Raw genomic sequence first — 17,603 nt, forward strand, 5'->3', positions numbered from 1 at the left:
GCGGGGAGGGCGGCGGGGCGGGAACGGGCGGCGCGCCCGGCCCCTTAGCATTCCGCCGGCGCGCCCGCCATCGCCGCGTGCGCCCCCGCGCCCCGCTGTAATTACCCCGATTACCAAATGAATCTCGCGCTTTTGTGCTCGCCGGGCGGTGGGTGCGGGGAGGCAGTTCTAATAGTTGTCATTAGGGCCGGGAGAGGCGGGGCGCCGGGGGCTGGGGGTGGGGAGCGCGGGGGTGGGGGGAGGCCCGCCGTTCCCTCGCTCGCTCGCAGGCGGTCCCGGGCGGCGCGCAGGCCGCTGCCGGCTGCTGAGTAATGATTTTTTTTCTAATTGGAGGCGAACAGCGGCCCTAATGGATGGAGCCGCTCTCGGCGCGCTCGCTGCGCCCGCCCCTCAATCAATACCGCTCGCTACGACCGCCGGGCGAGCTCCCCCGCCCTTTGTGGTCCGAGACGCGGCGGGCGCCCCCCCCCCCGCCCCCCCCCCCCCCCCCCCCCCCCACCGAGCCCCCATCGCCGCCTCGGCCCCGCCCCTTCTGTCCTCACACCCCGCCCCGCAGCCCGGTCCCGGTGGCTTTTTTTTCAGCCCCCGCAGGTAGTGAGGGAGGCGCGGGGGTGTCGGGGGACGGCGGCCCCGGGACTGCCCGCTCACCCTCCCTCCGCAGCCACGCTTCAGCCGAGCGCCCCAGGCCCGGAGCAGAGCCGGGCACGGGCGGCCGCCTCCGCGGGTTTGCGCCGGCTGGTCCGGGAAGGGTTCGCTGAGTCCAATTAAATCCCCACGTTCTTTCCTCCCTGGGCCCTCTCCAGCTCAAACCCGCTCCTTCTGGGCCCCTTCAGCTTTCTGTTGGAGTAGAACCATGGTGCGGAGACACAAACCCTGGGGTACTGTTCTCCGAGGAGCCCCAGGTCTGTTGAGCTCGGAAGCTGGACAGGGAGAAGAGTCCTTGGGGATACGGGGTCCAACGTGCCCCCTGTTTTGCTGGCCCGGTTCCTGCGCGGCTACGAACTAGGCCGTCACCTGGGACAAAGACTCAGCGCCCGGGGGTGGGGGTGGGGGTGGGGGGGCCCCTTGTTCTTACTCAGTCTTCCCCACGACCACGTCATCTCCTTAAGAGCTGGGATTTTTGTCCAGGTGTATCCCCAGCACCTAAAACAGAGCTTGGAACATAGTAGGTGCTCAATAAATCTTAGTGGGCTGAGTGAATCGAAGGAATTTGAACTTGGCCCAACGTCTTTATCTCCTCTCCTGGAAACAGATAAGACCTTGGCTTCCCGCTCCTTGGGCTCCGTGACACGTTGTACTTTCCAGAAATGGCCACAGCACTATTTCTGGTCCCACGCGGCTCTGGTCTTCCAGAACTTTGCCACCAGCCCCCTTCAAGAGGAAGAGTCTGTTCCTCCTTCATGTGAACCTGGCCCATCCTTTGCGACTGCCTCCACGGGTAGAATGGGGCCCAAGCCATGCTGCTGACTTCCTAGTCTAGATCATAAAAGGAGATACGGCATCCATCTGACTCTCTCTCTCTCTCAGTAACCCTTAGAACCCAGGCTCCAGCCAACAGCCCCAGTTCACGTCCCAGCAAACCGCCAGCACCAGCCACCAGATAGGTGAACGAGTAAGCCTTCAAATGATTCCAACCCCCTGCCTCTGCGCCACCCTACTCAATGCCAAGTGCCATCACTGCAAGCTGCCCAGCTGACGCTGAGTGGAATCAACAAGCTATCCCTGCCGAGCGCGGTCCAAGTAGCAATTCATGAGCAAACTAAATGTTGACGTTGTAAGTCACGACATTTTGCGAGTTTGCTTCTCAGCGGTTGATAGCTAGATCTCCCGTTCCAGTGACTTCTCCTCGGCCCCCAACTTCCTGGGCACATCAAGGGCCTCCCTGTCACCAGACACAAAGCCACCCGTCTTCTGAGGCCCTCGGCTCTGGGCCCCCTCCCTCCAGCCAGCCACGTTTTTGAGGGGCCTCGGTCCCCCTGTGCCATTGCCACGGCTGCCTAGATTAACATCAGGCCACTAGGAATCCAAGCTGGCCCTTCTCTGGGCCTGCTCCTGAGGGGCCCAGCTCAGCAGGAGGGTATCACTCCGCCTTGCTGATTGGCACCACCTGTACCATGCCTGCTAGTCATGTGACGTCTTCCTGGTCAGCTGCTTTCCAGCCTACCCTACCCCCTGCGGCACCGCTCCCCATTCTCCACTCAGCATCCACATCAGCCCCCCACCTGCCCCTCCCCCTCTGCTTCAAGGAGACCATGGGAGTCACAGACTAGACTCCCCGACATCTGTCCATCCCATCCTGTCCACCTGCCCTCTGGTTCTAATGGGAGAGCATCTCCTTGCCCATCCCACAGCCGGTCCCGCTCTTGGACTCGGGATCCCAGCTGCTCGAAGTCTAGGGCATGCTGTGCAATAGATCTCTTTGGGATGATGGAGCTATTCTGTATCTGTGCTCTCCTGGCCACTAGCCACCTGTGGCTGCTGAGCACCTAAAATGTGGCTAATGCAGCCAAAGAACTGAATTGTTTTATTGTTTCGGTCAGTTTTGTTTTATTGTGTCGTATCCTGTTTTACACAGCAAAACTCGAAACCCTCCCTCCCTTATGACACCGTTCTCCCCCTTCCCATCGGCCATTAACATGCTCTTCTCTCTCTTATCCCCTTCCAGCTGTGCACCGCACCCCCCCCCCCTTCTTTCCCTGGTCCTTTGCAGCTGAACTTCTTGATGGATTTGTCTCCGCAGCCACTTCTCCCACTCCACCTGTCAGCCCACTACCGTCCAGCCCCAACATCTGCCCCTTCCCTGTGCCCCCAGGTCTGCACGTGCTCCTGACCCCCTCCCTCTCAACTCCTCACCCATCTAGTGAGCTCTGCTCCTCCTGGAAGCCTCAAATGAAAAGTCGCTACTCCCAGGAAGCCTTACCGGATACTCCCATCTCCAACTGGAGTGGATATCCCTGCTGCATGCTGCCGGGGTCCCCAGTTCCGGGGGACTGTGCGCGTCACCGTTGATCACAATTGCCTCCGTAATTGTCATGCTTCCCTGCAGACTGGCCGCCCCATGGGAGTGGAGGCCAAGCTCCCTCACCCACCATCACACCCCTGCGCCTGTACCAGGCACAGAATGGGTGCTCAGAAAATATTTGTCAAAGAAATGCCCTGGAAAGAGAGGGACCAAAAGTCACAACCTAGGGGGTGGGGGAAGACTATAACTCCACAAGCAAGTGACAGCTGCTCCAGTGGAGGATCCAGTAGGTAGGTAGGAGCCCAGGGCGAGTAGTGGGGGTGGGGGTGGGGGGGTGGGGAAGGGTAAAGCTGGGAGTTGGTAAAGGCTTCCCAAGAAGGTGACCCCTTCCAGCAGAATTAAAGGGACAGAAAGCGTTTACCAAGTGGGTAGGGCAGGAAATTATTCCAGGGAGAGCAATGTCCTGAGCAAAAACCCAGACCTAAAATGGCAAGGAACAGAAAGAAAAGGGGTACTGGCAAGCGGCGTCAGAGAAGGGAGGTTCCGGTTCGATGCCCCTCTCTGCCGCAGCCTGACTTCTTGTCCCGGGACTGCCCGTCCGAGACGCCCAAGGCGAAAGCGAGTTTTTCTCTGGCTTTCAAGGTGAGCTTTGCTCTCTCTCGAGGCTCAAGAACCTGAAAAATGATGTTTGTAGCCGGGGGGGGGGGGGGGGCGAAATACCTGAGAACAGCTTAGGTAAACAGCCAGGGAGGCTGCCTCTGGAGAAGAGCCCACCCAAGGCCTGCTGGAGCTTGTGCCTGGCCCCGCCCACGTTCACAAGGCCGTCCTTGAGGAGAGGGTGCGGTCGCCAGTCGCGCGCCCCTTCAGCTGCCCGAGGTGCCGGTCTAAGCAACCGACGGCTCTGGGGTGGGGGGGGGGGGGAGGCTCAATTTCTAACATTTGCCAATTTCGGTAGAGGATATCCTTCCAGCACAGCCGATTCGAAGCTACCGACTTGTCACTGAACGCAGAGGCAGGGCAGAGAATCACAAACCACGCTGACTGCGCTCCCCGGCTGAATGAGCAACAGCTCCCCGTTTCTGTCCAGGGAGGCCTAAGTACAGAGGGCCAGGTTGGGGAGCAGAAGAATCAGCAGGAAGGGGCGTGTTGGGAGGCTCTGCCGCCCCCGGGGCCCATCAGCTGAGCCGAGGTCCTAGGGCAGGAGGCAGCGCTAGGTGCCAGATCGCAGCCCAGGGTGTCGCTGGATGGGCTGGCCCAGCGTTAGCTCATGTGCTTGCTCTCTCCGGGGGCTCTCTAGAACTCAGGCGGACAAAGCGGACGCTGGCTACATTGTTCATTGAGGAGCCTGTGTGAGTGCAGATCTGGAACTTTCTCCTGCAGGTGTCCAGGGAGAGCAGCTGTGAAGGCTTGCCACAGGCTTGGCTGCCCTGGGCTGGGGTGGGGGGTGGGGGTGGGGGGGCTGCAAGACCATCCCAGCGCGAGAGAACTGCTCACAGAAGACAAGACCCCCATGGCATCAGACGAGAGGCTCCCGAACCACAAGTGGCTCTAGGGCCCCCCCCCTCCTTCTATCGAGAGACCCCTTGGAGCAGGCCTGGGGCCCCGGAGGCAGAGGCCATTTCCCGCCTGCCTACCCTCAGATCACTTTCCCCCACTCCCATCCCCTCCCGGCCTCTGCCCCCACTGATCCGAGATGCCCCCCTTTTTTTCTCTTCCTTTTCTTTGTACAGAGAGGGGAGAGCAAGTGTTGCTCAAACCTGTTACTCTCCAGGAATTGGGGAGAGGTAGCCTGAACGATGCCCCACGTGCGGCAGAAAACGGGCTTGTTCCCGAAGCCCTGTATGGTCCCTCTGATAACCACCGCGGCGGCTGTTCCTCACGCTGGAGGCTCATTAGGGTTCCTGGGGCCAGTCCAAGAAATTGCCAAGGACAAGACAGGCAGCCTCCGCCTGGAAACTCCGCGGAGCCCGCTCCCCTCAGAGGCCCTTCCTTCAGCGTGAGCGAGGGGGTGAGTTCCGCTGAGCTAGAACCACGCCTGACAAGTGACATTTTGACGAGAGACGCGGTGACGAGTCCCTGGGGAGGCTGTGGAGTCTGGTTCCTGCAGACGGTGTCTCCCCTGAGGCGGTCTCCGTGCTTGAGTGCTGAGTGTGTGTGTGTGTGTGTGTGTGTGTGCGTGCGCGTGTGTGTATACACATCCTGCTTCTCTGAGGAAGATTCTCCGAGCTCCGCATGCAAGCTTGACAGAGGCCCTCCCGAACACCCACGGCAGCCACGGCCGTGGAGGACAGATGGGGCAAACCAGTCCCTGGCCGCTGAGCTCAGGAGATCGCCCCCTGGGGTCGGCCTGTCCTCGCCCTCTGGGACTTGCTCCCGGCCAGTCCCCTTCGGAACTGCAGACCCTACCCGGGTAGGGCCAAGGGAGGGAAGATCCAGCCTCTAGGTGGCTAGCTAAATAAATAAAACAGGGTCTGTCTCTTTAGGGAGCTTGAAATCTGGGCGCCGTGGACGACGGTGGGGGGCATGTGCTCCAAAGGAGCAAGGTCACGCGACAAGCCTTCTGAAAGACGTGGCATATCAACTTGGAAAATGCCTAGGCCGACAAAAGCCCACAGTGATGGGGCAGGAAGGAGGCTGGGCTTGTCTTCCAGCGGGGGCCTGTGGCGGGGCATCAGAGCGCCTTCTGTGGGGAGCGGGTAGAATGAAGCCGGAGAGAAGCAAAGGATCAAAGGAGCTCCAGGCGGGACAGTGTGCCAGCCGCCGAGTCCCCTTCCAGACACTGACAGGCGGCCTCAGCCTTTCCTTGGTGCTTTGCAGGGAGCGCAGCGAGGTCACACGCGGTCCCCTTATTAGATGGCTGTCAGTGCCTCAGGGTCCCGGCCTCTGCTGAGCCCTGGGGTCTGCAAGGGCCCATCTTGCTCCTCTTCCCCGAAACAGCCTTTCAAATCCAGGCAAACCTTGGACTGCGAGTAACTTGTTCTGCGGGTGTTCCACAAGACAGGCCGGCTTCTCTAATAAATTTTAACTTGATAAACGAGCGATGTCTTGCAACACAAGTCGACAGAGCCGCCGCATGTCACGTGATCACAACGGAGCCAAGCGTGCTGGAAATCCGCTTTGATATACGAGGGCTTTGCATTACAAGCATGTTTCTAGAACGAATTACGCTCGCAAACTGTATTTGAAACAGCGGTGGTTTGGGTTATCTACTGCGGCCTGAGAAGCACCCCCGAACGTCATGGCTTAAAACGGCCATTGACTTCTTCGCACGACTGATGGGCCGGCGTGGCTCGGCGGGTGGTTCTCCCGTCGCCCATGGCATCAGCTGGAGTCACTCCTGTGACTGCACTGGGTCGGGAGTCTGGCTGGGTCTGGGCCACCCGCGCTGGCCTCATTCACATCTTTGGCAGCCGGTGCTGTTGGCTGAAGCGTTCTCCTCCGCTCGGTCCCTCCCCAGCAGGATAGCTGGGGCTTCTCAGCTGGCATTCTCTTCAAGGGACCGAAAGCAGACACCGTCAGACCTCTTAAGGCCCCCGGCAACATTTCTACTGCATTCTTGTTGGCCCAAGCAAGTCACAAGGCCAGGTTCAAGGGGAGGGGAAATAGACTAGCTCTTTCTTCTCCTTCTTCTTCTTCTTCTTCTTCTTCTTCTTCTTCTTCTTTTAAATGTTTATGTATTTCTGAGAGACAGAGTGTGAGCTGGGGAGGGGCAGAGAGAGAGGGAGACAGAGGATCCGAAGCGGGCTCTGTGCTGACAGCAGAGAGCCCGAGGCAGGGCTCAAACCCATGAACCGTGAGATCATGACCTGAGCTGAAATCAAGAGTCCCACACTCAACCCCCCCGGCCCCCAAGCCACCCAGGCGCCCCTTTCCTCTTGATGGGAGGAGCATCACACACACACAGGGATGGCAAGAAACAGCCACAGCCCTTGTACCTCAACTCCTTCCGCCTGCGTAGCCCACGCACTTTCGGAAGCTCCTGACGGGCCCCAGGTTCTCTCTTCAGAGCGGTCCCTCCTTCTCTGAACTCGCTCTGGGTTGGGCACATCCCTTTCAGGCCTGCCCAAGACCCTCCCTCCTTCAGTGGGGCGGGAGTCATCTTAGCAGCACGGGGTATACACGGCTTGCAGAGGAGATCTGGGCGGTGGGCTGAGACCAGAGCAGGCTCTAACCTCTAAGTCAGCCTCCAGACTGACTGGGGCCAGAGGACAGGGTGAGGGAGAGGGACCTCCCGACCGAGGATATTTAGAGCTCCCCTCATCCGAAAGGCCCTTAGGAAAGGAAGCTTCCTGGCTGGTAAAGACTCCGGAAAACCTGTCACACAGCAGAACAAAGCGTTCTTTAAAAACCCTAAAGACTCTCCACGTCCCAGCTGGTCACTTGGCGCAAACACTGCTGGTTAGGAAACTCGTAGTGCTTAGTTGGCAATTAATCACTTAAAGCCCTGTGACGTCCTGCATATTGTTGGGGGTTGTTATTTAACTCTGGCCGTGTTTATGCTGCTGGCCGTGTTTATGCTGCCTCTAAGACAGACTGCAGGCTGGCCCAGAACACCTCCTTCCTGGTGTGGTTTTTTTTTTTTTTTTTTTCTAGAACAAGTACATTACACTTTCATAGCAACATAAAAATGTTGTGAACAAATTCAAGGAGCCCCTGACAAAGATGTTCATCGCAGTATTATTTATATTAGCAAAACCATGAGAATAGCCTCGGTGTCCAGCCACAAGAAAATCGCTAAAGAAATCATGCCGAATTTGATTTATGACGAATTCCATGGGGCGCAAATTCTGAAGCCGCCCAAAATGACGCTCCGTAAGAGTTTTTAATCGTGGAGGAAAACGCTTATAATAAACTTGAGATGAGAAAGCAAACAGCGTATAAAAATTTTAAAGAGCTTGATCTAATTGTGATACGTGGAAATCTGCTGATAAGAGCTTAGCATTTATTAAGCACTTACTATATGCCAGCACTTAACAAGAATCAGCTCATTCTATCCTGGCAACATCCCTATACACAAAGTACTATTCATATCCCCATTTTATTATTTTCTGTAAGATTTTATCTTTAAGTAATCGTTACACCCAACGTGGGGCTCGAACTCACAACCTGAGATCAAGAGTCGCACACTCCCCCAGGGGGACCTGGGTGGCTCCGTCGGTTGAGCGTCTGACTTCGGCTCAGGTCATGATCTCAGAGTCTGTGAGTTCGAGCCCTGCGTGGGGCTCTGTGCTGACAGTTCGGAGCCTGGAGCCTGCTTCGGATTCTGTGTCTCCCTCTCTCTCTGCCCCTCCCCTGCTCATGCTCTGTCTCCCTCTGTCTCAAAAATAAATTTAAAAAAACATTAAAAATAAATACATTTAAAGAGTTGCACGCTCCCCCGACTGAGCCAACCAGGCGCCCCTCACCTCCCCATTTTAAAGACGGGAAAGCTGAGGCACAGAGGAGTAAAATAACTTCTCTAAAATGCCACAGCTCGTGTTAAAGGGCACCGACTTGAACCCAGAGAGCAAGGTTCCTCTCCACACACGAGAGGCTGGAAGGAGCCGCGTTCAAATATTAACGGCGCTAATGTCTGCCTAGGGAATTACAGGTAGTTTTTACTGTCTTTGTTACCCTTTTCTGTCGGTCCTAAATTTTCCACAATAGGGCATGATTTACTTTGATCGCTGGGAAGAAATAATAATTATTTTAAAATAAGAATAAAAACAAATGGGATCCCTCGCCAGCAAAACTCTACCCCCAGGACTTAAAGCTTGCAGCCTTCCTTTGATGTGCAGACCGGCCGTCCTGGCTCCCGCTGGTTCCCCGTCTTGGCTCTCCTCCTTGGGAGGCAGAGGCAGAAGGCCCCCCGCTCTGCTCTTAGCAGCCCTTCACCAGCATTTGACCGGACTCCCCGGGTCCTACATGATTACAGAGAGGCAACTGCTTCCCCCACGCAGAGCGCATCCCCCATCCGTCCCACCCGCGCACCCCCCTGGTTTCACGGCCCCGGCATCTGGCGGACACGTGTGTCTTATCCCCACTCCTCCTGGCCGGGACCGTGCCTTGCACACATCCTGCCATCACCCACGGCGGCCGGGGTCTCGACATAGATAACCACGTCTGAAAACACATCCACCCGGTGGCTGCCCGACGCGGCGAAGCCCAGAAACGCTTGGGCGGTGCAGACAGCTCAGGAGGTGATGGTGGGAGGGCGCATCGTGCCAGACCCAGACGTCCTACCCGGGTGGGGGGAATCCAGAGAAAAACCGTACCTCCCGGAGGAGAGACACAGGATGGGCCACTATGAGGCTGTCGGGTTGGGGGGCAGGGAGGAGAAGAAGGAACGCCAGAAACTCTTCCTGAGATAGAACCTGGAGGTGGGGCCTCGCCATGACTCACAGCCAGGAGGTCATCTTCGGATTCATTGACATGCAGTCCAAACCCCAACGGGATTCGCTTTGTCCCTGTGAATGTCAGCCGGTATTTATCAGTCAGTCAACAAATATTTATTGAGTCCAGGGCAGCAAGTTACAAGGTACTTAGGTTGGGGCAGGGGTTCGTGGGGGGTGGGGAGGTATAGCGAGCCCCCCATCGGCCCCGCTGGCTCCCCACCACACGCGCACGCGGACACGCCCATTTTGTAACTGCTGACGTAGGGACTTTGGACACCGGTTTTGGTCGATTTCATATGGTTTCGAGGGATGGTTTACAGGCTGTCGGATACAGCGATAGATGGATCATTGTCGCCCAATCCTTCTCCCCTCCCTGCATTAGAATGATCCCACCCGCACCCCTTGGGCGTGTGACTTTGCAGATTTTCTGACTAGAGACGGAGTACATGTCCCCACCCCTTGACTTTGGCATGAGCTGTTGGGAGTCGGGATACAACTAGAGGTTTGCGTCGTGCGTGCAAAGAGGGACCAGCCTCCTGGTGCTTCTGACAACATTGCGAGGAAACCAGGGCCCAGCTACGAGGGGGGCCCAAGGAACCAACCAGACCTCCCCCCACCTCACCCTGGGCTTGCCGATCTAGAATCGCCGCGGCTAAATCATCCGGCTGAGCACTTGAACGTCCACTGCCTCACTCTGTCAACAGCTCCGTGAGGTAGGGCCCTTTTCACAGATGAGGAAACTTGGGCACAGCGACGTCACCCAACCGAGGCCACACCGCTAGGGAGCAGCAAGTAAGGACTGAACTCAGCAGCGCGGCTGTGGAAGCTTCCTGGTGAGCCGCTCTGCTGAAACGTTCCTCTCACTCTCTCCTGAGTCTGGGGAACTTCATCAGCCGGTAGATTCTGAGCTCCTGGATCAAGTCTAGGCCAAAAGGGACATTCCTCACCTGTGGTGACCTGGTAGCTGTGTTTCATCTCAGCCTCTGGCTGATAGAGACTCTGGAACATTCCTGCTCACTACCACCACCACCACACTCCCCTGCTTCAGAGACCTGGGACAAGTGACCTTCAGCCCTCGGCCGCCAGAGCCGGCCTCTGGCCCCATGATACCCCAGGAGGTGCTGGGGATCGGCCTCCTGGTCGGCCCCCCCTTCTCTCACGCTGGAATTGGAAACCTCTGGCAAGGGATAAGATGACCGCTTTATTCAACCTCCCGCCAGGACCATAGGTTCCCTCAGTTACAGCCACCAGGGACAAGCTCTGGGGCCTTATCGGACTGGGGACAGGGGACTCTCAGAATAAGGCTTCCCCAGACTGAGACCTGAAGCAAAGTGTCTTGGGTTTGCACCAGGAGAGGTCTCTCTTCATTCCATGGCCCTTGAAATATCCCTACGGTTGTCTAACACTCCTGTGTGCATACGGCTAATGTGTACCCAGATAACATCTTAATTTTAGCCAAGCACGAACTCATACCAAGTTCAGAAAGTGGCTACACCGTCCTTCACTTTTCTCCAGTCCCTTCAAGCCCGCGGGGCGCAGAGCTCTCTGAGTTAGCACGGGGTTTGACTCTGAGCAACAAGGATCAAAAACAAGAACGGCTCAGATGAGCCGAAGGCGTGTTTCTTCTCAAATTCCCAGCTAGGCAGTCGGGGCTGGTATGGTGGCCCTGCTCCCTGAACCCCCAGGGGCTGTGGCAGGTGGTATTTTCCAGAGCGGGCCACAGCAGTGTCTCTCATCCCTCGTGCTCTTGTGCAATGCGACTTCGACATTCCTCCCGTCAAGGACGGGGGACATCCGTTCCCCTCCGCTGGACTCTGCGCGTGATTGTGACAGTTTGGGCCAATGGAGTTGGAAGAAGTGATGGTAAGAGACTTCTGGGAGTGGATCTTAAAAGGTCACACAGTTTCCTCCTTGTTCCCCGAACATTCCTGCCTGGGGCTCGTGGAAGGCATCCAACGACCCCTGAGGCCGCCATGCAGTGAGGACGCCAAGCGCACAGAGAAGCCATGCATAGGCGCTCTGGTTGGCACCCCCAATCTTTAGTAATCTGTTTCGGCCTCCAGACCGGCCAGTGAAGCTGTCTTGGGTCTTCCAGACCAGCCCTTCAGGTACCACTGAGTGACCTCAGCCAACACCACCAAGAGTGAAAGAATTGCCCAGCCAAGCCCTGCCCGAATTCCTGACCCACATAATCTACGAGCACAATAAAATTCTTATTTTAAGCCACAAAAGCCAGGGTGGTTGGTGAACACACCGAAAGTAATGGAACAGGATTCAGGTTCTATTCGCTCAGTGCTGTGCCGTCCTTGGCGTCCTTGCCCCCTTGGGGGGGGGGGGGGCGGGGGGGGGGGGAAAATCACCTCTCCCCACGTCATACTGCCTAGAGCTCCAACCATCACATTTGGATTCCAGGCAGTATGACGTGGGGAGTGATGATGAAGAAGAAAGGCAAAGGACATGACGCAGCTGTCTGTTAAGGAAGTTCCCGGAAGCTGTCTCAGGATATGACATCACATTGGCTAGTATTTCGTGGCTTAGCCATACCTAACAGTAAGAGAGGGCGGGAAACATCGTGTTTCTTCTAGATGACTGTGTGCCTAACCAAAAATCAGAAGTTCTAGTACCTAAGCAGCTGAAGAAAATGAATATTATAGCAGTCTGGCAAAGCTTCCAAAAGTTCCTTCACCCCCTCCTTCTTCCCTCATCCCCCACCCGGCTATTTATTTCCACATCTTCAGGCCACCCCAGGGTCCTAACCTGAACGTCAAGTCTGAAGAAAACCATAGATCGTCACGTGCAAGAGACCAATGAGTGTTTCCCTGGCTGGTACCGAAGGCGTCTCTCAAGCCGTAATTTTTGGTACTAACCAAGCCCCTGTCTCTTTTCTTTCTAAAGCCCCCTGCCCACAAAGTATGAGGTAAGACAAAGATAGGGGCAGGGGCAGGGGATCAGAGCTGCCGCACACAATGACATCTGGGGGCGCCTGGGGGGCTCGGTTGGCTAAGCGTCCAGCGCTTGATTTCCGCTCAGGTCGTGATCTCGCAGTTCGTGAGTTCGAGCCCCACGCCAGGCTCTGCACTGACATCGCGGAGCCTGCTTGGGATTCTCTCTCTCTCCCCCTCTCTCTCTCTCTCTCTCTGCCCCTCCCCCACGTGTGCGTTCTCTTGCTCTCTCTCAAAATAAGTAAATAAGTAATTAACATCTGTAAGGATGCCCAGCACTGGCCCCTCTAATCCTTGCTCTAGGTCAGGGCACTGCCCTTATCTTGGTTTCCCAGATGAAAACACGGGCCCAGAAAGCTTAAGTGCCTCATTCAAAGTCACACAGCTAGGAAGTGGCAAGGACAGAAGGGCTGCGGCAGCAGCTGTCACAGCTCATCCTGGAGCGCGAGGTCAGGTGCCAGGCCCCGGGCTACGGCTCTGTAAACACCAAGCCCAGGCGTGTCCCTCCACTGAGCTCCTAGGAATTTCTGCGCCACCCACCATGGAGACGTTGTGTCTGTCCTTCCCGCTCCCGCAGGATCGCCAGCGAATGTGCCTGAGGGCGGGAGGCCAGAGGTGTGTTGGCTCATCCGCCGCCTCGGCCACCAGCAGCTGCCTCGATTCCTGAGAAGCGGGCAGGCTCCACAGTGGGACCCGCAGCTGGCGAGGGGTAGAGTGGCCACCGGGAGGGGCTTCTCTTCCAGCTCAGGCTGGGTGGCGTGCTGGAGCTCCAGGCCCGGCCCGAGCCTCCCACCGGGCTCCTCTCAGAGGCGGACTCACTGCCAGGCAGTCAGGCAGGTGGGGGCAAGCCCCACCGCTTGTAAAGCGTTGTGCTTTGCTATGTAAAGAACCTTCTCAAACAATGCACAAGTCCTGGAAGAGACATGGTGGTGATACTTACGCAACTGGACGCTTAAAAACGGCTAAAGTAGGGGGCGCCCGGGGGGGGGGGGGGCCCAGTCGGTTGAGCGTCCGACTTCGGCTCGGGTCCTGATCTCGCGGTCTGTGAGTTCGAGCCCCGCGGCGGGCTCTGTGCGGACAGCTCGGAGCCTGGAGCCCGTTTCAGATTCTGTGTCTCCCTCTCTCTCTGCCCCTCCCCCATTCATGCTCTGTCTCTCTCTCTCTCTCTCTCTCTAAAATAAATAAACATTAAAAAAACTTTTTAATGGCTAAAGCGGCAACTTGTATGTAATTTACATTCTACCACAGTGGGAAAACGCCCCCAAACTCAGTGGCTTAAAACAGCAACCATTTATCAGTTCACGAGCCTAGAACTTGGGCTGTGCTAGGCTGGGTGGTTCGACCGGACTCACCTGGGCTCACGCTCGTAGCTGTGGTCAGCTGGCAGGTCACGTGGCACTGACTGGTCTCGGAGGGCCTCGCTCATGCCTTGTGGCCAGGGCTGGCTGTCACCCGCGTGGGCCACATACCTCCACCTGCCTAATCCAGGCCCATGTTGCTGTACCCCAGGTATATTCACACGCGGACGGTTGCAAGGGCCTCAGAAACACCAAGAAAGGGCAAGCCCCGATGCAAAGGCACTTTTGCAACCTGTGCTAATCATATCGGATCGCGTCCCGTGGCCAATGCGAGTCACACGGCCAAGCCCGGAGTCAGTGTGGGAGGGAGACTACAGCAGGGGTAAAATGCAAGGGGCCGTGAGAAAATTGAGGGCCACGACTGCCCCCCAGCTTGTCCACGTACAACGTACGTCTGTCACTGCACAGGGGCGTTGACTTTCCAAACAGAAAAGAAAGCTGGTTGCCCAAACCAGCAGCTACTTTGGCCATTAAAGGCACAAGATGCCTCCAGGCAGGAGTACAGCTTCCAGAAATGAAGGCCAGAGATACTGAACGTTCTAGCATGAAGTCTTCCCACGGAGACCTACAACACGGCCCACACCCTCGGCTGGGGGATTTCTGCAAAGTGTGAGTGGGGGAGGGGGGTGAGGTCAGGCTAGCAGGGTGACCCCAGCTCTTTCCCAGTCTGGTTTGTCGAAATGCCAGCCTCCCCCAGCCCATTCATCCCCTTGCGGAGAAATTGTGATCCCTGGGTCCTGCTCCCATCAACAGCGATGTGGAGAAAAGCAAGGTTTGAAGGAGGAGGGATAGGTGGGGAGAAGCAGGCCGAAAATGACCCCTTCCACCATTTTCTTTGCTGCCTTGTCCCAGGAAAGAGCGGCCGGAGAACGACGGGCCGCCGTTCCCTTTTACGGGTGACCTACCTCTCTCCTGGGAGGAAGCCGAAGGGAGGGCCAGCCACCACGGCTAACTGGGTGACAGGAAGGCAGCCACACCCACAGCAAAAGTCTGCCCAGAGACGTGGAGAGCCTGGGTCAGCCCATCAACCACCGCTGAGCGACCTTGGCCAAGCGACAAAGCCTCATGCAGTTTCTTCATAGAAGTAAAATGACTGGACCGAGCCCTCCTACAGGGCCGTCCTGAGGATCCTGCACCCAAACCCTCACGTGCAACAGCCCAGAGCACAGCGAAGATGCAGGTCTTTCCAAACGGCTCTCTCCCCCACGCCACAAGATCGCCTCTGTGACCCAGGCCAAGGTAACAGGGCCTCTAGGTTGCTTTTCGTCCCATGTCTGAGCAGCACATATAACATCCGAGGGCCGTCCTGGCAATGGTGCTCCCAGTCTCCTGATTCCAGAGAGCCTCCGTCTCACCTGCCCGGGGTTGGCTCCCCAAATCTCCACCGAACAGCGTCTAAGGACGTCCCGACGGTCGCTCGAAATCCTACTTCCCACTTGCTGTGGCAGGGGAGGGGAGGCGACCCTGACGAGAAGGAGGTATGGCCTCCGTGGCGGGGAGAAGGGGTCACCAGCCACTGTCACCTGCAGCTTCCAGAAAGCAGGCCCGATCGTGGCCCCACGCGCTGCCTCTCCAGAGTGCGGGAACCGAGCTGTGGAAAGCATTTTGATGTTTCTCTTCCCTGGACCTCCCCACCACGCAAAATGCCAGGCAGGAGGAAGTAGAGACAAGAGAGCATTTTTTAACGACTTTGTGTAGCAGCAGTCCTGCATCCTTCAGAAAAAAACAGAATTCAGATTCCCAGAGACTAGAGAAAGAATATGAGGCCAGGAGATGATCTCTATTCCACGAGGCAGACCAACCCACCATCACACACACACACACACACACACACACACACACACACCATTCCCCACGCCCCTGGGCTCACCAGGCTTCACCACTCGGCACCCTCAGTTGTTCTGGGCTGACCCGCCTCACGCCTCAGGTCACCAGGGTGCTAGACCCCAGGCTCATCTTGCATGTTGACTTGACGAACACTGCCCCCACCTGGTTCAGTTGGTTTATTGCAAGTTCATTGGTCTCCCCGCCCTCCAATCGCACCCGATCATGTTTTTCCGTATGTTAGTTACATAATGTTTTCCTCTTTCCAGAGGTCAGAAGAGCATCTCTGCCTCCTAATTTTCACTTGGGGCTGAAGGAAGGGAGGCAAACAATGGCCAGGAGTCTCCATGTCACCCTGGCGACGGGGGTGCTTGGAGGCTCCCTCACTTGGGCTCTCCCCCAGAGGCTGGAAGGGAATGAACTGCCACCTTTTCCTTCAGGGAATGCTGTAGGCCTCCTGCTGTCCCCTGTGGGCTCCCTGACTCCTCAGGGCTAGGAGGGTACGGCCATTGTTCAATTGGGGAGGGGGCACATAGGCGTGGGGCCGTGGAGGCAGTAGGGGACCCCGATAAACCGTCCTGGCTTTGAACTCTAAATAGGAGCTACCCTCAAAGCCTCCTTTCTCCAGGTTCAGAAACCTGGACAAGTAGCCCCCCCCCCCTTCCCAGGGCCAATGCCCAGATCCGGATGGAGGGGGAGGAGAGAGCCTCTACCGCTGCCACCGCCCCCTGTGTATAAAACTCCCTTTGTATGCAGGTCGCCGGCTGCTCCCCATGCCAGGTGCAGCTGCCAGGATTCTCAATGCGGTTTGAACACAATTTGCCAGTGTTGGTTCAGCTCCGCTGGCTTCCAGTTGGGGGGCCATATGCTGCCTTTAATCTGCCTGTGCGATTCTCACCGATGTCAATAGGCGCGGGCGGGTGGGTGGCTGAAATGGCCCGAAAGCCGGGGCCGGGGTGGCGCTCCCACTGCTGCCAGGCTGGCCCCACTCCACACACCACCGAGGACCACCAGCGGGTCCTCGCAGGAGGCCGTGGCGCTGGGCGGCAGGGACAGGCGGGGCTGGCCGCTGGCAGCTGCTACTGTGTTTGGCTGTGGCGCGTGGGAGCCTCCCCGGCCGGCCATCCCCATAGCCGTCATTGGGCCTTCCCCTCCGCACACATCCCTGCCAAGGAAGCCGGCCGGGGAGGTGCCAGCGCTCGGTCCAGACTTCACATTTCCCTCATTCTTTCTTTAATTGGATTTTTGGTCCTGCTGGGCAAAATAAGCTTTCCACTGGCAAAGCACTCTTGCCTCTTCTGAACGCGCGATGGTGCCTGGCGGCTCTGGGAGGCTCTAGGCAGAACGTTGCCCTCCTCCCCCGCCAAAACATTCATTCCTTCTCTCCAGGGACACAAGAGCATGGCGCGCGCGCGCGCGCGCACACACACGCACACGCACACGCGCGCGCGCGCACCCACCACTGCCACCAGCTGCACGCACGTACCGCACACCCCACGCACACCTACACCGCGTGCCACGTGCACACATATACACACACCACCAGCATATGCGCGCACATACACCACACACTCTGCCAGGTCCACGTGAACTTGGCCTCCCTCGGAGCACTTCACTTGGAGGCCTTCTCTGAACTAACCAGGTGAAGATCCTGGCTCAGAACAGCCCAGCCGCTGGCAGCACAGCTTGGGGGGTTGGGGGGGAGGCGGGGCGGGGGGCTGGCTGGGCTCAGCAGCTGGGCTGCCTCCTCCCTGTAGTCAGACCCTCCTTCCCTGAAGGCCTGAAAGTCCCAGTTTTGTGACCCAGCCACAGATTAAAGTGCCATCTCCCTTCCTTCCTTGACAGGCAGGCAAGCGAGCTTAACTTAGTGTTTGTCTAGGGGGTGGGCGGGAGGGGTGAGGGATGAGCGGGCAGGCAAGCTGGAGTCTGACTGAGAAGTGGCATTTTACTAGCAACACACAGAAGACATTTGGCTGCTCTGAGGCCTTGGACTGAACATTAGGGAAGAAGGGGACAGGAGGGAGAGAATGAGCGGAGAGAAGGAAAGGGGGAAGGGAGAAGGGGAGGGGAAAAAGGAAGGGAATAGGAGGAGAGGAAGGTGAGGGGAGGGAAGGAGGGAGAAGGAATAGGGGAGGAAAGGGGA

General features: G+C 57.4%; 1 long non-coding RNA gene across 1 annotated transcript in view; it reads left to right on the forward strand.

Annotated features, from left to right (window-relative positions):
• The window catches only part of LOC125931618 (uncharacterized), a 74,915-nt gene that overhangs the window by 29,278 nt on the left and 28,034 nt on the right, over nt 1-17,603 (forward strand). The gene's annotated exons all lie outside the window — the stretch shown is intronic.

This window comes from Panthera uncia, chromosome X (assembly GCF_023721935.1).
Source record: "Panthera uncia isolate 11264 chromosome X, Puncia_PCG_1.0, whole genome shotgun sequence".
Classification (NCBI taxonomy): Eukaryota; Metazoa; Chordata; class Mammalia; order Carnivora; family Felidae; genus Panthera; species Panthera uncia.